A 20,434-nucleotide genomic window follows, 5' to 3' on the forward strand; every position below is an offset into this window, starting at 1 on the left:
AAGTCATGCTCTAGCTATTATCAAGCCAAATTCTAAAACTCACAATTTTATTCTGTTGAAAAAAATTCTCCCTCAAGTTTCTACTGAATACGTGTACTGAGCCTCCTTCCTGCAGTAAGCCATACAGTTCTGCCGCTGGAGCGCAGCTGGTTGTGCTCTGTCCTTGTGTTGGCTGTATTCATTAGCGAAGTGGTAGCTCTGACTCTCGTCCATGGTTTCCTGACATGGGAGTAAAAGAAATATAGTCAAGGATCTGGATTTCCTATGCTGATGTAATGGCCCATAGAAAATTATTGCATACTGCTAGGCATCTGTTTTCGAAGGCAAGGTCACCATTAAATTCGGAGTGGAAGGAGGAACATTTACTTCATTTTCCCGTATGCTAATTCTAATATGTCAGATACTTTGTATTTCCTACTGGCTGGGTCTAGGCAGGTCCCTGTGCAGTCTGTGAAAGTATTACATCACTCTATGGACGTTTCTATCACTGAAACTGTCTAAAATTGTTCTGCAGAGGCATATACCTTCTCTACTGGTTGGACAGGGAGTCTATCTGTTTGGCTAAGGCACTATGAATCAGACTGCCTAGATGGAGGTCTATTTATCAGACAGTATAGAGTTTACCTTCGGTGAAAATTTTGTATTTCAAGTTTCACTATTTATACTGAACATAAAAACTTTTACCTATACAGTTAGAGTATTGTTTATTGTAATAAAACATTCCTTGCTCAGCCAATCAGTATAAACCTGTATTTGAACTACATGGAATCATGTGATAAACATATTTGTGGAAATTTCTAAAGCCACAAATGGGCACCAATGATTGACTTAAAATGACTTGCAGTAAATCCATGTGAAAGGCTGTAGTTCTGACAGACCCCTTTAGGACAGTTTTGTAGCTAGGTACTGTGGGTGCTTGGTATTTCAAGTAATTTTTGTTTGGTTTGCACCATTTCCATATAACTTTGGAAAGCTTTTATTGAATGGCTTATATTATACTTTATTTCCTCATCAGTAGTATGGAAATAATGTAATATTATTTCGATGCCACATAGAGGGATTTATATAAAATAGATATAATAGCAAAAAGCATAAGATTTTCTAGATAAAACATATTATGCTTATCTAAATGTTAAAATTATAGAATATGATTGAGCTTAAATTGTAATAATACAGTTTAGTGCACCAATTATGTTTCTTTACATGCAGCTTAATTCTTATAGAACAGAAAGTACTTTTCAGAAATGTATTCATGTTTATTTTTGCTAATATTCAGAATGGTTATTTAAGAAATTTCATCCTGAAAATGCAACCTAGTCATCTATGGCAAGTGTAAATTAACTAACTAACTAACTGATCATTCTTAAGTCAAATGTAACTCTGTTAACGCGCCTTTGCACGATGATGGGGTAATGAAATAGTTATAATATCTTATAAATCACTGGCATAAACCTATCTCCTTATAGAGAACTATCAAATCTTCCGTTCTTAACAACTTATTTGCCATTAAACACCACCTCGTGCTTTTCTCACAAAATTCAATGTACCTTATTACATAGGGATAATACTTATTATCGTGAAGAGGAGTAAGGTGTAGAGTCAGTGCAGCTCCACGTTCCTTGCAGAGCTGGGGGAGAGGTGCTTGGGAAAGAGGGGAACTAGTGCTGCGTTGCCACTTTAATAGGTCCATGCTGCCTGGGGGATGAGAGGGGAGAAAGGTAGGCCAAAATGATAAAAGAAGTCACTATCTGTCAAGACAGGCAACATTATCTGAGGCAAAATAGCCACAGCAGGAGTATAATTCACATCACAATACAGTTAATAAAACTGACCAGATGGGTGCCCTCTACAAACAGGACAGTTAAAGGTGTCATCTTTGACTCTAGTATTCCTCAAGCTACAGACTGGGAATCTTGGAGAATATGCTAGGAAAGTATCTCCGAATACCTGTTCCGTCTTACGCTCTTCCTGAGGCGTTCTAGACAAGATCCTTGAATAGACGGATCTTTGTGTTTTCAAGAGTTCCTTTTAAAATTAAACCTTTCAAACTCCTCCCATTTCAAGAAAACTTGAACATGCCCTTTTCATCTAACATTTTTCAAAGTACCTCAGTCTCATTTTCAAAAGCCACTTAGCTACATGAGTCCTTAAGGACACACGGTATCTAGCAATGTCACACATCAAGATAAATAACTTGAATATTTTGAAAATATGAATCTTAAAAAATTGTTGCAAGTGCTCTCTGTGGGCACAAATGTGCCCAGTAGAGAAAAATGAGTGAGGAAAACCTCCAGCTGATCACCTTACTGCTTCACTTGGAAAGTAATAGATTGTAAAAGATTTCTCTTTTCTTACTTGCCATATAAGAGAAAAATAAGCACAATTAGATACTTAGATATATAGTGATTAAATGACTTTCTAATAATTTGAGCTGTCACTGAAAATGCAAAGACTTTTTTCAAAGTCACCTCATTATTACGTCCCATTTCTTATCACAATAAACAAAATACCACCTAGTTAAATACATTAACTGATAATTTCCTGTAAAATAAGAATTAAAGCTCTTTGTCAGGAGCTGTGTTCTAGAATCAGGTGTGAGCTTTCTCCCATATTATGTTTAACAATGCTTCACAATAAACCAGAAAAGGCACTGTCTTGGCTAGTCAATTCTTGCCCTATTTATAGTAAAACTGATGACACTCAGGTTTACACCTCTTCAGCAGGTGCAATCAGTGTTGTCACATAGGGTCACAGTGTCTGCTAGAGATAAGCACCTAGAAGAAACAGCAATCTCAGCCAGGAAGGGCATAAGTGATACTTACAATAAGAGAGTAAATTTTCAGGGAGCTACACTGATCTTGAGAGTACTTCCTCTTCATCTCAACTCTTCTTCCTTCCCACCCTTCTCTATCACTTCACATTTAAACCCTTGCCCCTGCCTAATGCCCATTTATCAAAACAATGTCAGGTCAAACAATACGGTTAAATACGTAACAATACGGTTAAAACAATACGGTTAAATACGTAACAATACGGTTAAAACTGTCTTTGTTCCCTAAGATCCAGATTACAATAGAAATTCTTCAACAGTTAGTATGGGCCATGCATTCCTCTAAGATTGGAAGTCAGCAAATAAAATGCTTGCATTTGTCATCTCAGATTCAACTACTGAAACGGTATCCAAAGCTATCATTAAGGTTAATCATCAAATTAAGTTTCTGTAACATGCAGATGTCTGCACCAGCAGAACAGGATACACCATCACAGAGCTGTCCCCCTCACTGACTACAATGTTCAATTTAAAATCTTTGTTTTTACACCTTTCATAGGTCATATGTATGGATAGATTTATACCTTCTGCATCTAATAACAAAGTTCAACACATAAAATAGTCAAGGGGAATGAAGAAATAAATAATAATAATAAAAAAGAGTTATTTCAGAAACTAGCTTCACTTAGGGTGAGGAAGGAGAACCCTGCATTTTCCTGTCTGAGAGTGGAAGGAGTCTCAGGATATATTAAATACACTTCCAACTGCATTGCTTAGGAGACAACACTATTAAAAGCGTTAGAAGGCTGTTAACAGCAGAGGAGAAAATGAAGAAGGCAAAAACAGATCAAAGTGTAGTGGTAGAGTGATTTTGGACTTTTGTAGATACATACTTGGGCTAGCCTATTTAAGGAGACAGTTAATTCTCTGGGGAAAAAAAGGAATTTTGAACACTGAGTCTGGAGGAAGAACAATAAAATAAATGATATATCTTTTAAAAGCAATTGTATCTCTTTCATTCTTATTCTCATCATAACTGCTCTATCAGGTCATCTTAGGCTATCCCTTTGCTGCTGGTTACCCAGGATATCTTTGGTTTTAGGTAGTCTTCTGTAGTGGTTCAGCTTGTGCTCTGGAATTACCAGCCTCAGATCTTGCTCCATTACCTTGGTCTGGCAGATAGACGACTAAGATAAAAACAGTAACACAGATCATTCTGTAAATTAAATATTTGTCTGACTGTAATCTCCAAACTAATGTTAATACTTATTAATAATTGTTGTTTCTTTTTGGAGCTTCCAGGAGCCCTGCTCAAGGTCCAGGTGCAAACAGTTGTAAAAATATTTCAGTCTAAATAATCTAAAAGATTTTTAATTCTATACTTTTCACAAAATGGTAAAAGAAGAAAAGAAATGGAGATGAAGAAACTTCCAGTGTTGTCAGTTCATAACAATGAATTCTCCACTTTTTGTCATATGAGATAACTTTTGGTCATGGATTTCTCTATACCCATACTTTAGTACACAAATGTTATTAAATTTCAGCACTGCTACTGCTACTTTTGACACTCTTATGTGCTACTCTTCCTATTTTCTTTTTTTCTCAGTCCCTAAATATTTTTCTATGGGAGATGGGCAGCAGAATGCCCTAGATTTATAAAGTTCACCTCCTTCATGGAACTGGTTCTGAACAGGCCTAAATTTAAAACCAGTTCCTTAAATTCTACAAGCAGTTAGTTTTGAAGTATGGTATACATAAATATACTTGTATTTAGATTCATGTTAGCTTTTTTATATAAACATGTATTTTCAAAAAAAATCAGTATGTTTATGAGCTTCTGGTAAGATAATATTTCTTTTTACTTAAGCCTAACAAATACATGCATTATTCATAGAACTATTATTTCTATGTACTTATAATAAATTTGCCTATAATAATAAACATTTCCTACAAGAAATCATTGTCCTTCCTTTACGTGGTATGTCCTGTGACAAAGAAAATATTCAGATTACACTGATTTGTAGGTATAACCATAAACAAAATACGGTAACTTTTGAAAACTGTCGTCAGGCATTGAGCTTCTTTTTATATCAGGCAGCAATTATACTTTTATAACATTTAAGTATTTTTCATTAAAAGTGTTTCTGAAATGTATATTCTCTACTTTGAATAGTGGTGTACAAAAGCAACGCACTTCAGCAGTTTGACGTTCTAATTGAAACAATCAATTTGAATGACAATCTGTTATTCATCCGTAAAATGTATTAACTAATGAAAAATAGACATTTTTCTACAATATTACAATCACATTTCAGTGAGAGACTTAAAACAACTGGGACCTCACAACCTTTAGATACAATTCAGTATGTGTATGGCTAAATCAGCAAGAAGAGAAGTGTTTGAAGTCTATCAGGGTTGAGTGAAACAGCTACATAACTAGAAACTGCAAATAAAATTTAAAAAGACAAAGACTTAATCACTAGTCAATTCCTTTGTGGGTAGAGAGAATAGAGTCTGGTTATCTGGCAGCTTTTATTTATCCATAGGCCAGAATTAAGAAATATACATTTAGTAGGAGCTTTGTCTCATTAGATCAGGGACCTAGTCCTTCATATGGTTATATGCCACACAGTAGCATTCATAAAACATGGCCCACAATAATGAAAATGGAAAAGTAAATCTTCTGTGCAAAAGTAGAGTCAGAGTCAATTTACTATTCCAGAAAACAATTTTACTATATTTGATTCAAAACTGGATAAACAATTTCTATCCTCATTGTACTAGGGAGTCTTCATAGATATTCTGCAAATTACGAAACACCTACATTAAGAATTTAAGAAGACTGTGATATAAAAAATATCGAGACATAATTTATGTAATGAAAAGCTTTCAGCATCATGATGTTCTTAAACCACCATGGCAACACACTTTAATTAGAGCTTTGTTGGCTGTCCTGAGAGACAAGTCAAGCATTGAAGGAAGAAAGAAACAGCATTAACCTGTACCCAAGTCACAGGCCTCTTGCACCCATGAAAGAAATACACTCAGATAGCATAACCATAAAAGCATTTTTTATTCCCAATGGCCCAGAAAAATCATATTGCCATTGCTAATAACAGGCCATAGGCCTTATGCTAACTGTGCCTGATGTCAGCTCTGCTGGGCCCCAGTCCAGGCCCGTTAAGCTTGTTATCAGCTTGCTGCATGATCTGAGCTTGGTACTAGGTGTCCCTTGTTATGATGCGCAATTTAAATGTGGAATAACGCTGGCTGAGAAAGAGGCTCCTGAGCTATTAACTCTACACCAAAGGGCAATTACCAGCCACTGCAAAAGTGCAGTCTAGGGGCTGGAAGAAGGTTACTTTTGCTTTGGGAAGAGCTGCTGCTGCAGCTGCACAAGGAGAAGCATCTGTGCAGCAGGGTGAGGTGCCGGCTGCAGCCCAAAGGGGAAATGGCCCCTGAGATCGACTGTGTGGAGGCTGGTGTGAGGGCTGGGTAATGTCTAGAGACTCAACTTAAAAGGGCAAGATCCTGAATCTGAGGGATGGGGAAGAGGGAGATGATGTCCACTTCAGAGCCAGCTTCCCTCACTAAAGTGTCCTTGGTCTGATCGCTTGGGGCCATTGCTACCAGTGCTAGTTGCACAGATGAACCCTTTGGCTGCACGTGCTCACGGCTAATGTAGGGGATGATTGTCAAGGACTGACTGCTTTGGGTATGTAGCCATAATGGTAATGAAGAGTAAGGAGTAACCACTAGCATGAAAGATATTAATGAGTACCAGTTGGGAAAAGTTGAGAAGTTGGAAAAAACTTGGTCCATGCTGTGTTCTTGCACAGTAAAAAGGGAGTGAGCTCTAAGAAAAACTCTCTTGCTGTATGTTAAAGGATAATTCTCATAATTCTCATTGAAATTAAAGTTTTTCCTAGCCATCAATAAGATATGAAGCTGATGTTATTTTAAAGTATTTCTAACTGACTTTTCTCTGAGAAGCGAGGAGCTTGTTAATATTTGAAGGTTATTGTGCATATGAACTGGATCTATCATGAGCGAACAGAAGCATTATTGCACAGACTTCAGCTAGGGTAAATCTGCTTATCTTCTTTTGGGGGGAAGGGGGCAGCTATGCCAGTTTACCTTGGCTGTGAATAGGGCCTAATGATTATAGCGCCAAGCCTAGACCAGGCGGCTGGTAGGGAATCTGACAAAAATGGACATGCCTGTAAATATGAATGATCTAATAGACTTAAAAGTCTTATCTTTTGGACTCTGCTTTCTAGTACATTTTGTCTGAGATTTATGAAACTCCTTTATCCATCCTTTAACCCTTCAACCTTTCACAAGTCAACACATAAAAGCTAGTCCTGCACTGTATGTAGTCCCTCCTGACTCTCCTAATATTATTCTAAAACAACCTATTCAGAAGTGTTTCAGATCAGCAACAGGATTATGTTTGTAAGCAAAGAATTTAGCACACTCATCATACAATACAAAAATAGTACATAAACGATAACAGACTTAAGACCTCTTCCTGTTAGCTACCTTTTTATCAAGTTCAAAAATCTCTGACTAATTCTATCTTCTGTAGTTTAATATTTCCCCATAGGGAGTCATTTCAAGAGCTTTGCTGAAAGATAAATCAGATCTCCTATCTCCCTCTTATCCAGAAAATCAGTTATTTTATCGAACAACAATATCAAGTTAGCTTGATGTTATGAACCTTTGAAAAAGGGGGGAGGGGAATTTTTGTGTTATATTTTAACTGATTTCCATTAATTTATGTTTCCATAACTAATTTCTTCATAATTTATTCCAAAAGTTTGTACTCTCTTGAAGTCAATAGATAAGGTCCTCTTTCTCTGGATTATGTTTTTCTTTATATTAATTAAAGTACTATATCTATTATTTTACGGATGTGAAGTTAAATTCCCAATTTGGTAGATCAGCTCCTCTTATCAAAACTTAAGTGTGTACCAGGTTTTTTTTGTATCTTTTATCATTCTGCAATGACAATCATCAACCTTCTTGATTTGAGTACCTTAAACTCTGACTTCTGTTTCCTCCATTTCTATTCTGTCATTGCCATCAGCCATTCTCTCTCTGCTCCTGGATGCATTTCACCCTTACTGAAAGTGGTGCAAAGTACTAATAACTTTGATTATGAATAACCTGAGTACTTTTAATCTCCTCCCTTGCTTCTTTGTGTCTTGAGCCCATGTCTTTCTTCACTCCATTTTCTTTTTATCTATATCTAAAAGAACTTCAGCTATTTTCTGTAGTCTTCTTCACAAGGACTATCACAGTCTGACTTTTGGCAATTCTCACTTTTTCCTTCACTTTCTGACTTCCAAATTGTGGCTTCTCTTGAGGATCAATCCCTTTCTTCTCTGTTCATCTACTTACTCTGAATTTGTTTCTTGAAGTCATTTTTTACTCAATGGACTCGAGATTCTTTCCTTGTAAACTTTTTCTAGATTCAGATTCCAGATTATGTATGTTTAACTTAAAGAAATTCCCTCTTTTAACTCCTTTAACTCTTCAATCCAGTTAAATTCACAGAATAATTTACTCATTTCAAATAAGCTCACTTAAAAATTAATAATATAAACTATTATTTGTATACTTGTTTTTGCTTATAGTTTCATGTGGTTCCAATGGACTCCATTCATTTCCTACTGTTACCTCTCCTGTCTTAACAGCACTAAATCTAAGATAGCATTTGCCTCTGTCATCATCGAGGAAATGTATATATTAACCATCACCAAGAAAAGTGATCAATCAGCATCTTACAAGCCACAGGAATTTCTTATGGCCCCTGTGGAAGAGTGTTCATTTACCGATGCCTGTGATGACGGCAGTTAGCCAGCAGAAGTGCAGAGTCAAGAGTAAAGAGAAGCTGCTCAGCTCAGCCATCCAGGCTACTTGGCAAAAGGAGACCCCACCACTGCTGACTGGCAGGATCTCATCTGTTTCAGTGAGCTTGTGAATTAAGAAGATAAAAATAGGGTGGAAAAAAAATCAGATGCGTGAATGAAGGAAAGAGATGAGGAAGCAATGGAATTCTTGCTTTCCTTGTCCTCCTAGTCCAGTTCCAGGACTTTGCAAGTTGATGGCTGGCTAAGGGAGCTTACAAAGGGTCGAGACTTATTTTCAGATCTAGCTCATCACTCCCTTACCCCACAAGGGAAGTGAAAGTGAACACAAGGAAGTGAAATCCGTAGTGATCCTCTTGCAATCTTCCTTTGTCTTTCCAGATTTCTCCAGCATGAGGAATGCCCTACAGGCAGCTGTTACCAAATTCATAACTGCATATGACTCCTTTCATACTCCTGTATTTTGCTGCCTTTAGTCACAGACCAGAGTACTTTTTCCTTCTTTTATTTATTCTGGACATTCTGATTACCTAAAAACAAAGCTGGAAAAAAGGATCTTGACATAACTGCCTCATCAGACACTAGCTAGAACATGCCTTTGGAAATAGCTTTCTTAGATCCCATTCTCTGTCCTCTTAAGATAAAGAGGTATTGCTTTTTTTAGTTATCTAACATGCAATCTCTTCTGTGAGGAAAACGATTACTAGGACACCTTTTACAGAAAGCTATTCCTTTTTCAAGATCAGTACCTATTGTTGATGGTAATAAAAGAGCTTACTATTATAAACAGTGTTTTAATATGAGAAATGAAGACAGAAGAGAAAATTAAAGTATCACTTCCCCCTCCCCACTTTTTTGTTACCAGAAAAAAAGAGAATAAACATTGCAATCTGTAGTTGTATTTAAACTAAAAGTATCCATGAAAATGCTAAACTAAGTGTAAGTGGCTCTTTGGTACTAAACATTTTATTTTCTTGGCTGTTACAGTTTTAGGCACATGGCCAAATGAGAATGCTGGGGCTCTGTTGTTAATAATACATTTTTTTTTCCCATCTATGTCTGGGAAGTTGAAAGCTCTCATAATCACATCAATTTTTGTCAGTATTCATTTCTCTAACAATATTAAAGACATCTCTGTCCATGTCCAACTTTTTAACTTGAGGAATTCAGTGATGATATTAATGTGCTGATAAAAGTAAAAATAGAATGATCTTTTTTACGTTTGATCTCTTAAAATAGTAATGAGAGGTTCATATTTCTCTTCTACATTAGCAATCTATACTTTGTATTTCAGCTTCTACTTCTTATCCCCTCCACTCATGATTTTTTTTTCCTTTCACTCATTTTATTTTCCTTTTTCTCATTTTTCCTTTCACATAAGTGTTTTCTTCCATGTGGACTTTTAAACTCTCAGATTATTTTCAATTCTTAACTTTCTAAAACAGTGGATATGTTTCACACTTTATTTTATTTTAATTTGTACAGAAAATAGGGGTTCTGAATAGTTGCTTGTTTCTGAATTCCCAAAAGAGATTTCTGATTACCTTGTGAGTGTGTATACAACATTATACATTCGTCTCATAAAATTTTGTCATAAATCACAAGAAGTAGCATTAAGATGGCTTCCCTTCTCAAACGCAAATATAATGGCTTTTAGTACTGACAGGTCCATACCATGCAGCTCAGATACTTAGTTGTGCATGCCTTTATGGCTCAGAACTGTTGTCACAGGATCTCGGAAAGTTTATTGCATCTGTGTGGTTAGAACACTATCCCACTTCCATAATGCTTTGAGGTTTTCTTTGTTTTTGTTTTTCCCCAAGATTACTTCCTTGGCTTAGTAGTTTTATTTTAATTTAAAGCTGATTCTGGGTCTTCCAGCTCCTCTTTCTCTAGCTGTTCTGTCCAGGATTGAAGTCACAGTTTCATGTCCTATGGAGAATTCAGCTAACTCTCAAATTCTGAGATGGACTCTCCCATCTTAGGCCAGTCTATTTTCACTTTATTTGAACAGTGTAGTGTCAACGTATTTTCTTTTTTGGGAAGTGCAACATTTCAAAAATGTTACCCAAATTCACAGTTATCTTCCTACACTGCAAAATAAACTTTTCAAGGGAATTACAATCTCTAGTGTCTTCCAAGCATGTGATGAGATTGGTTTAACTCCTAGAAAAGCTACACATACTGTGAGAAGTAGTACAATAAGCTTAGCAATGCATATTTTTCCCACTGGAACCATTATTTTGCCAGGGCTAAACAGATAAGTACTTTCCCCTTACCTCATTGCTCTTTGTTTTTCAACTATTCAAACTGCTAAATAATTTAGAGTCATTGCATTATCATCGTTGGTTGAAACATTGTTAATACATTTCAGTACTGACTCTCAAAAAAATAGATGATAACTCTAATGTTGAGGTTGTAGAGCTGGTTTTAGAGGTAAGCCTTACATGCAATGACATAAGGTACCTCATGGTCAAGGCTTGCAGAATTAATTATCATAATCCTTTTTCATAAGTGAATGAAGAAAATGAGACAAGCTACAGAACTTGCAAGACAAAATTAAAACATTATAGAAAAAATGATAGACCGGTGGTATAAATATGCAATTTTTAAGACAGTGAATGTTCACAACTAATTCTGACATAGACCTTTCTATGTTTTTCAGTTGTTAGAGTCAAATTTTGTGACCGATATAGTCCCACATTACAATCACATTATCACAAGGAGAAAACTGTGCTTAGAGTTCCTTTGCATGCAGAAAAGTATACAGCTGTTTAAAAAAGCAGTGCATATTCTTGCCTGTGACTATGGTACTATCTACCTCCTACTCTTCTACCTTTTGAGAAGTTTCTTGCTCAGTAGATGGAGTAAACTTTCTGAAATCCAGGAGTATGCAGGTGTGCAGTCTATACATCTTACGCGGTACAGGGAAGCAGAGAGAGTTTACTGAGGCTTCCCCATCTTCGTCTTTATCAAGACACAGTTTGATTCCTACTGAACTGTATTTGCTACACCATGATCTCTAGTCTATTTTTAAAGAGTAACTATCTTGCTGTTTTTTTGACACTTACTAACTTGAAAAAGTTATATACTTAACTGATATCATACCTAATTGATATGTTTCTAAGTACTAGAACTTGGGGTTTTTTCAACTGTCACTTTGATAAAATGTAAACATTTTTCTCCATTCTCCCAATGATGTTATTAAGAATCTTTTTAGTTTGGAAAAATATAATCAGTAACAACAGAACATAAAAATGGCCTATATGACAGGCTATGAAGCTCTCCCTTCTTGTCCTGCCTTAGGCAGCTGGGTGTTAGAATACAGCCTCAGTCAGACACCTAAAGTCCTTCAACAGCAGAGACTGGGACACCCCTAAGGAGTGGTTCACCCTGCCTTACGATTATCAGTGACATGAATGGTCCTTTGAGGTGCCTAGCTTTCTCTACTAATTATGAGGACCACTGACAACAGCTGAATTTAATCTCTTAGCTTCCGTTAAATAAATCTATCTGAAAGGGCTGTCAGCTGAATAAACAAATAAGAACACAGGAGAACTGTGTACTGCTAACTTTCCAGTTCTTGTCACTAGTTTTTCTATTCTGGATACCGTGGGCACAGTTCAGTTAATGCTAGATTCAGAGATAGATTTTTTTTCATGAACTTCACCCACCGATTGGGATGGGAAATAGGTGTACATTTTCCAATGTTTCCAGTACATTGCTATGCATTCAAGGAGCTAAATGGCAGAAGAAATTCATGTAGAGTGTGCTATAATTCATCACTTGAAGCAACAATTCCCTGCTGAATTTCACATGGTGTAATGTAGGTACTTAGAAGATTGAATCATATATTTTGAACACAGAGTATTTATTTCTCTATTGTCCTTTATGTATTACATAATAGTTTGGTTACTGACAGAAAATAAAAGATATTTGGGGAGTAATAAGGGAATGGTAAATGGATTTTCAGTTATTAGCCATATGAATTGTACCTCTAGTGTTGACAACGAAAGTGGCATTAATGTGACTCTTGTATGCAACTCTTTCCCAGACTTTCCAGGATTTTTTATTTTCACGGAGAATATTAATCACAACGGACAGTGAGGGAAGTATTTGAGTATAAGGTGAGATTGTTTATCCTATGGTTTGATTTGGCATTTGAAGCTGAATCAGGAGAAGGATTCAGACAGAGGGAAGGAATCAGTAGTATGGAAATTATTAGAGCTTTTCTTCTAAGATCTTGACCCAAAGTTACAGGAGGCAAATGACATAGGTTGTTCTGGTCAGCCTATTGTGATTCTGACGATGGTGGTCTCATAAGATTAGCTTTCTTGAAAAATGAATACCACTGTAGGCCAAAAAACTTTGTTATTTGTTATTCAGAGCTTGTCTAAAATCATTTTGTTCTATGCTGAAAGAGATTGAGTTTCTTCTTCTTAACCTCATATTATAATTACCAGTAACCTGAATTTTCTAACCTAAGTACTGAATCACTCAGCCCTTAGCTTCTGATCATTTCAGTCTATTGGACAGATGAATTATGGTCTCATTAAGGTACATTTGTATATATTTCACTTAGAGCAGTTTTTAAGAAAATAAAGAAAAGAGAAAATAAAAATTAAGGAGCTTAACTCACCAGATTCCTAGCTGCCTAAGCAGCACTAGCACAAACCTCAATTTGCAGTTCAACTAATAATACTAGAGATGTAAGGAAGAAGAGCAATAGGAGAAGAGAGAAAATAGGCCAGCAGCACGAAATCAGCCAATTTCCGCTTTTCGTATCTGGCCAGCTGGAAAGCACTGAGTTTAAACAGTTTCCCAGCTGGTGGGGAAAACACCCTTTTAGATGTAGTGTCTATGAGATCCATGTCACATACTGTTGTCACAGGTACAATGCGTTCATCCCACCTACCCTTAAGAAAAAAAAGAGTGCTACTGAAATAATGAATTGGCATTAAGAAACTTACAATTTATACCTGATGCTATGTTCAGCACACTCACACACATGCATAAAATCTGTTTCATTCATTAATAGCCTTGTTTTTTTAAGCGTTTTCAACTCTTTCTTGCAAACTGTATGATCTGATAGATGTCTAATAAATGCATGGAAATGTTTGAATGGAACATCCCAATGTAAGGTTTCAAAATAAGGTGTGCTTAGCAGGAGTAGTTAAATTAACTGGAGAGTAACGTGTACCTGCCACATTGCGCACCATAAATTTTCTTCTCTCTGTGCTTTAGTTGAGTATCTCACGAGCATTTAAACTCTGAAGATTGAAAAGCACAGTTAAGTATATGCAATTGGGTAGATAGCTCAGCAGGAGGTCATACAAACCACAGTTAATGCTAAAAAGTGAATATGAAGCATAAAAACGTTAACTATAACAATTATAGCTTAAAGTGCTTTTGATTTTATTATCAACTCCTATTTAGCAGCCTTTCAAGAAGTTATCTTACTTGTGCTGATGTAAAAAATGTTCTATTGTAGTCATAATTATACAAACTGTGAGCATAAGCAAGCTAGATTAAGAACAGCAAATCAAATATAAAACATGAACAAAAAGCCGGGGAAGAAAAGCATAAGGCCCTCCTAATAATATGGGACCATGTGTTGTAAGGAACATATGGTAGATATACAAATAGCCACTGCAAAGAAACAGCCTATGGCACCACAGTTAACAAAAATTCTTGCAAAACTCCTCAGCAAACATATCAACCCTACTAAAAATACAAACATGAAATTTTCTTTGGCTTTAGTGGAGCCAGGGCTTCATCTAGGAGAAAAAAATTAGTTATACTGTTATTAATAGTAATTGTCCTTACATATCTCATTTATTTTTCCTCCAGCAGGCAGGCTCTTATTATTTTTCTTGACTTCACATGCTTACTAAGAGGCACAAACAAAAGGAATAAGGGAGGAAAAGAGGGGGGGAAAAAAAGGGAAGGAGGATCCAGATTATGCTTGTATTAAAGTCAAACTGAATTGCTCTTTTACTTTCCAGTAGGTACTGGAAAGCATTCACAGCTTGCTGAAAGGTCCATGGTAAACATAAGAGAATAGTATCTCTTGTCCTATATAATATATTCCATAGTAATTTACTTATTGCAGAGAATACTGATCCTCATATGGATTATTCAGATGCAAAAATAATGAGGCCTAAATAAATTCGAATTTCTTTTTAGAGTATGTAGTAGCTCTGCTGAAATCAATCACTTTTCATGCTGTAACACCAACATTGTTAATCAGATACCAGTCTTCAGGGATGAACAAACTGAGATCTCTTTTTCTTATGTATAAATATACTGTTGGGCATAATTCAGAGCACATATGCACACCCATATACCTTGGCCCATTTCACTAGTCACCAATGACTTTTGCAAGTAAATTCTGGTGAATCCATGTTATATAACTAATTGAGGTAATCAAGGTACTCAGCATCATGAAATTGTCTATTGCTTCCAGAAATGAACTTTTGATTTCATTAGCTTTTAGAATTAGTACTCATCTTTGACTTTATTTAAATAGACTACAAGCTCTGTACCTTGCATATAAATGTTCAGTCTGTCTGTTTAATCATTCAGTTTCAGTATTTTGCATGATGCCATATGTTCCTGTGACTAAACAATCTGCAGTTGCTATTCAGCTGGCTTTAATTTTTGAGATCTTTGGGATTTCAAATTTCTCTATCAGGAGTGTAATTCCCTCTTTACGCAGATCTGCCTCTTAGCTTTACAACCAAAAATTCATTTTTATATTCCCTAAACAAGAACATGGATGGCATCATTTCTCCACATGATGATGTTAATTACTACCACCCAGTCACACTCATTTGTTCATAACACAATCTGCAGAGATGCATTGGATTAACCTCTTCCTGTTCTGTATACCTGTTCTGAAGCCAAGTAGCTTTACTTTTAATGACCTCATCTTGGTGTAAACAAATTTGCGGTATTTCACAGGGATCTATTTTAATTTGGACTACCTGTTTTGTTCTCAAAAATCTAATTCTGTTTAGGTTCCTTCCTCGCTGTAAATCACAAGATCATTTAAAAAAGGTTATGGCGTGACTCCATTGTAGATAAATTACAATCAAATATTAATGTATCAGAAATAGTTTCCTTCACTTAAAAAAAATAATAATAATTACTTAAAACAACACTTGAGATGATACAGTATTCCCTCATACCATGCTTGGAATAAGAAATAATTGAACTAAATCAGATATCACTTTCTTACCATTGCTGAAGGTATTGTTACGAATTGAAGGCGGTCGTAGGTTAATGGGAGATTATAGTGGCTTGTACTTGCTCCAGCCTTGATTCAGCTAAGAAATCAACCCGGCAATCAGAACGGGAGAGAGAGACGCATGAAGAAGACATTTTACTTGACATTCTTGGAGCTAAACAAACTATAACTAATCCATGTTTTATGCTTATAAACTTATTTACAGTAGCAACTGTAGCCAGTTGTCACCATGATAATGTCTAACATGTGCCCACGCTTCTCAAAATGTGTCTTAATAACAAAGATTATAGAATATTTCTAAAAATATGCCCGAAATCAGACTCTATAATGTATAATTCTATGCAGATGAAATCAAAGGCACTTTTATGAGCCTTATAAAGACAGACAGTTGTCTCATGATCAGAGGTAGTTTACTCACTAAAGGTGGAACTTCCACATTCTCTTTTATGGTGGAAATCACAAACATATTGTAGCGGCAACTTCTAAGGCTCATTAGACCAACTAATTTGATATTTTTCTAAATGAAGTTAGCACTGATTATTTCTTAATACCTTTGTGGGGAGGGAGTCTTTCTTTGTCCTCTAAAATCAGGTCCTGGCTTCTGGCAGTATTTAATTCTGCAATAACGTCTCTGAAGTGCATCTTTAGTCCTTGTGTCAGATTTAACAGCTTCACTTAGTGTTTTAGTTAACTTCTATGCTCAACTACTTTGCTGTTTATAGTTTCATCTGCCTCCATCTGCTCAGAATACATTCGCAGTAAATTTGGCCCTTTGCCTTTTCTGTCAAGTTCTGACTAGAAGGAAAGTCTAGAGGGCTGCAGCCTTAGACTTAGAAAGCTTGGTGGCAACCCGTCCTCCCTTACAGACCTGTACGATGTTGAATAAAACAAAACCAGTCCATTAAAGACTTGGGATGCTTAACCTTTATGATATCTGGTGAGGAGCTGTGAAGGGGAGGAAAAGAACTTGAAACAGATAAATTCTGTGAGAGTAGAAAATGGTCTTCTACATATAATTAGAAAACAATTTATTAATTTTAGATGCCTCAGCTTTTTTAATTTGCTGGTCATCTTTAACTCCACTTGGTTTCAGTTACAGTAACACTTGTTCCTCTCTTCGTGAAATCAGGCGATATATGTTTCGACCTGACAAATTGAACTTGCTTCTGAAAATTGTAATCTAATTTTTCTGAAAAGCCTAATTAAAACAAATTAGGGAAACCTTAACTATTAATTTCTCTAAGAAAGTGTATATCTGAACATTTCTGTCTTGCGCTTGTCTGTGGAGGGAATTATTTATTTTTCATATAGTCCATTTGCTAGAACATGGTATGAGGAAAACCTGTAAGCATGCATTTAGTTAAAATATTGATTTATTTAATCGAGAATGTGGATGATTAATGTCTCAAGATAGGATGAAAGGGAAATGTTTGCCTCCACTTTTGAAAATTAATTTTTTAAATATTAGGAAAAAACCCCGTAAACTGAATAAATCAATTCTACACAGTACCTACAGAAGAAATATATATTTTTAATTCTTTTGTCTTCCTAATGGAATAGAGTTCTTTAGCAGGATGAGTAGAATTGTATCAGGGATATATTTGTCTCTCTAATCATTAAGTTGCATGATTATCAGGTAGAATTCATATTAACTTTGAGATATTATTTCTGCTCAGTTGCAGGTTCCCAAATTTCCATTTGTCCATTAGAGATCTGTTGTAAGGCAGAATTATTTATTTTAGAAATGTGCTTAAGTCATTGCAGTGGTAGTATGAAAGTTTGATTTATACTTTGAAAGTATTACAGGGCCTCTATAAGGAGCCTACTTTAAAGGGTTAACAAACAAGATAAACACACCAGTAGAAAACTCATCTAGCATTGCCTAATACAGGAATAGTTTTTACCGGGGAAAGCTGGACAAGAGGACCTGGACATGAGACACTGTGAATCAAGTGAGCACTGGAAAATCCTATTCTCTTCCTGCTTGTGAAATTTCTTTGTACAGGGCAAATCACTCCACATTTTGACATACCGTTTTGATCTCCGAATCAGGTATACAGCATAGCCATGCTCCCTCTTGGGCCATGTCAGACCTTGTGAAGTCTACAGCACCTCCAGCCCACCCTGTTTTCCTTTGGAAAGAATCCTGAGAAAGGAAGAGAGAAGCTTTAGTTCACTCGAGTGTGTCCCCAAGACTGGACAATAAAAGCATTGCTATTTTGGAGCCCATCACAGACCATACCCACCTCACAGTAAATACATGTCTATTCATTAAGTAGCCTTAATTTTTCCTCTTTTTAACCTATATCTCCTCTATATAGATAATGGAAATAATCATACTTAATCTTTCCCACAAAAAGGTTCCCTTTAACGTCAAGAAAATGTAATATGAAAGTATTAAGTATTCCTATTAATACACATATGAGAGAGAAAAGAATGAGAAAGGTATAAAGTTTTGGATGAACAAAAAGTAAAATATAAACATGCATATATGTACCCACATATATGGGAAAATATCCTTAAAATTCAGAAACAGTAAATTCCCTATATGCAGTACAGAAGAAACTTTCAAAACAAAACAAAAAAAAAAGGTGCTAACCCTATAGATCAATAGGAAAAAAAATGCCTTAGAGAGATGCCTGAAACCTGCTGGAAAGAAGCTTGATATTACAGATTGGGTTTGGTCGAGGAAGGGTATCCCTCGTGCAGGAGGGATAGATTTTTTCCTAACCATCTGACAGATGGGACTTGGGAGAAAAAGCTGTTCTGGACTCTGATTTAAAAAGTTTTAAAAATACTCCTTTATAATGCAATGAAGCGATATAAGCTTGAAGCTTATAAGCTCTGAAATAGAGCAAATAACTTACAGCACAATTCTTAAAAAGGGACAAATGCATAGACGGGTATATACTATTTTTTAGAATAGATGCATAGGAGAGTTTAAATGCTAAAACCACATGATGAAATAATAGTTATTAGTCCAATTTTTTGAGGAGTTTCCTATAGTGCAAACTTCAGAACAGAGCATAGCCCCCCACTTTTTTTTTGTCACTTGCATTCCCTAGCTGGACCCTGGAGAAATCATTCAAAGATGCTGAAAGGAAAAACCATCTGTTTAACTGAGCACTCAAAACAGGGAAGAAATGTCATGTTTCCTTAATCTTGGATTTGTAAGACTTCTAATGGAAACAGTGCAAATTAGTATGTAGGAAAACTTCTGCAAAGTTACAGTTTCAGCCTCCAGCAACATTTTCAGCCATGCTGAGTCTTTACTAGCACCACTTTGATGAATCCTCACTAGTAATGTTTTGGGGCTTTGCTTAAGTTTCACAGCTGAAGCCTCTGGTGCTTTGTATACCTCACAAGCGTGAGGTTTGAATAGAGTTCACCACCCCGCAGACAAAACATTTGGGCAAATCTTTGTGAGGAGATTTTTTTTTTTTTATGGTGATTTTCTCCTTAGACCTGTCAGTTTTTTCATGATCATGCTCAGAGGTTGCAAGAGATAAGTAGAAGAAATCGGCTAAATGTTTATTCATAGAACTAGTATGGGATTATTTTTATCTCAGTAGGCACATCATAAGCTCAGAAGTAAAGTAGCTACTTTTAAATTGGGTAATATTGAGGGAAAAAGGTTCAAGGAGCATAAAGATACCAAATAAAGATGGTATTTTATATACATTTACATACATTTATTTTACATACTTTTTTAATGTTGATTTTTTGTTTAAAAAAAAGAAAGAGGGAAATGAGCATTAAAATATACAAAAGTGAACTTTGAAGATACTACTTATACTGAGTCAGTTTGTTTAAGGAAAGGCATAAAGGTTTAAAATGAGAAAATATTAAGATAATGAGAGGTAGTAAGCAAGGCTGTATCTTCGCAAATAATAAAGGGAAATTTGTTTTGCCTGTGATGTACATGACCTTAGAAAGGAGGCAAACACCTGTAGCTTTCAATCAGTATAATATATCACAAGTTTGCACATGTCCAGAAAACACGGTCACATTATACTACCACTGTTCTTTTTGATATCTGGCTGTATCACTGGCTCCAGGCTGCTAACAACCATTAAATGACTCAGGACTGAGAGGTTTCTCATATTTATTTTTTATTTTAAATTTGATAAATATATTTTCATAGTCTGTGTTGCTGTTGAATATCCAGCATATGAGATTTAAGGCATGACTCTTAGCTGTGACAGTCCACAGAAACGAAAGTCAAAGGGAAAGTGAATGGGGCCAGAACTAACCACTACTTACACTGAATTGAACATTAATGAAATTTTTCATACTATTTGTTTGGTTTTCTGTTGACTTCACTCAGTAAGTTTTTTTTCATAGCAAAAGACAAAACTCGTGATCCAAAAATAAACTCCACAAGCTCTGATATGCTTTTTTTTAAATAAAATGTACACTCCTGATGAAAAATACTCATACTGACAACCAATAGTTTGGGAAGGGAAGGGAAATAGAACCTGGTATCTTGAAGGGTAACCTTTAAAAATGCACAAATATATTGCAACAGAAAAGAATCTGTCA

At 35.8% G+C, this 20,434-nt stretch overlaps 1 long non-coding RNA gene across 1 annotated transcript in view; it reads right to left on the reverse strand.

Moving 5' to 3' along the window:
* Positions 1 to 15,890: 15,890 nt before the first annotated feature.
* Positions 15,891 to 20,434, reverse strand: part of LOC138066706 (uncharacterized) — a 107,045-nt gene continuing 102,501 nt past the window's right edge. The window contains exons 3-4 of the long non-coding RNA XR_011140104.1: positions 17,925 to 18,038; positions 15,891 to 15,971 (exon numbers count right to left, since the gene is read on the reverse strand). This is a non-coding gene — a long non-coding RNA (uncharacterized lncRNA). The remainder of the gene's footprint in view (positions 15,972 to 17,924; positions 18,039 to 20,434) is intronic.

The sequence above is a fragment of the Struthio camelus genome, chromosome 3 (assembly GCF_040807025.1).
Source record: "Struthio camelus isolate bStrCam1 chromosome 3, bStrCam1.hap1, whole genome shotgun sequence".
NCBI classification, from domain to species: domain Eukaryota; kingdom Metazoa; phylum Chordata; class Aves; order Struthioniformes; family Struthionidae; genus Struthio; species Struthio camelus.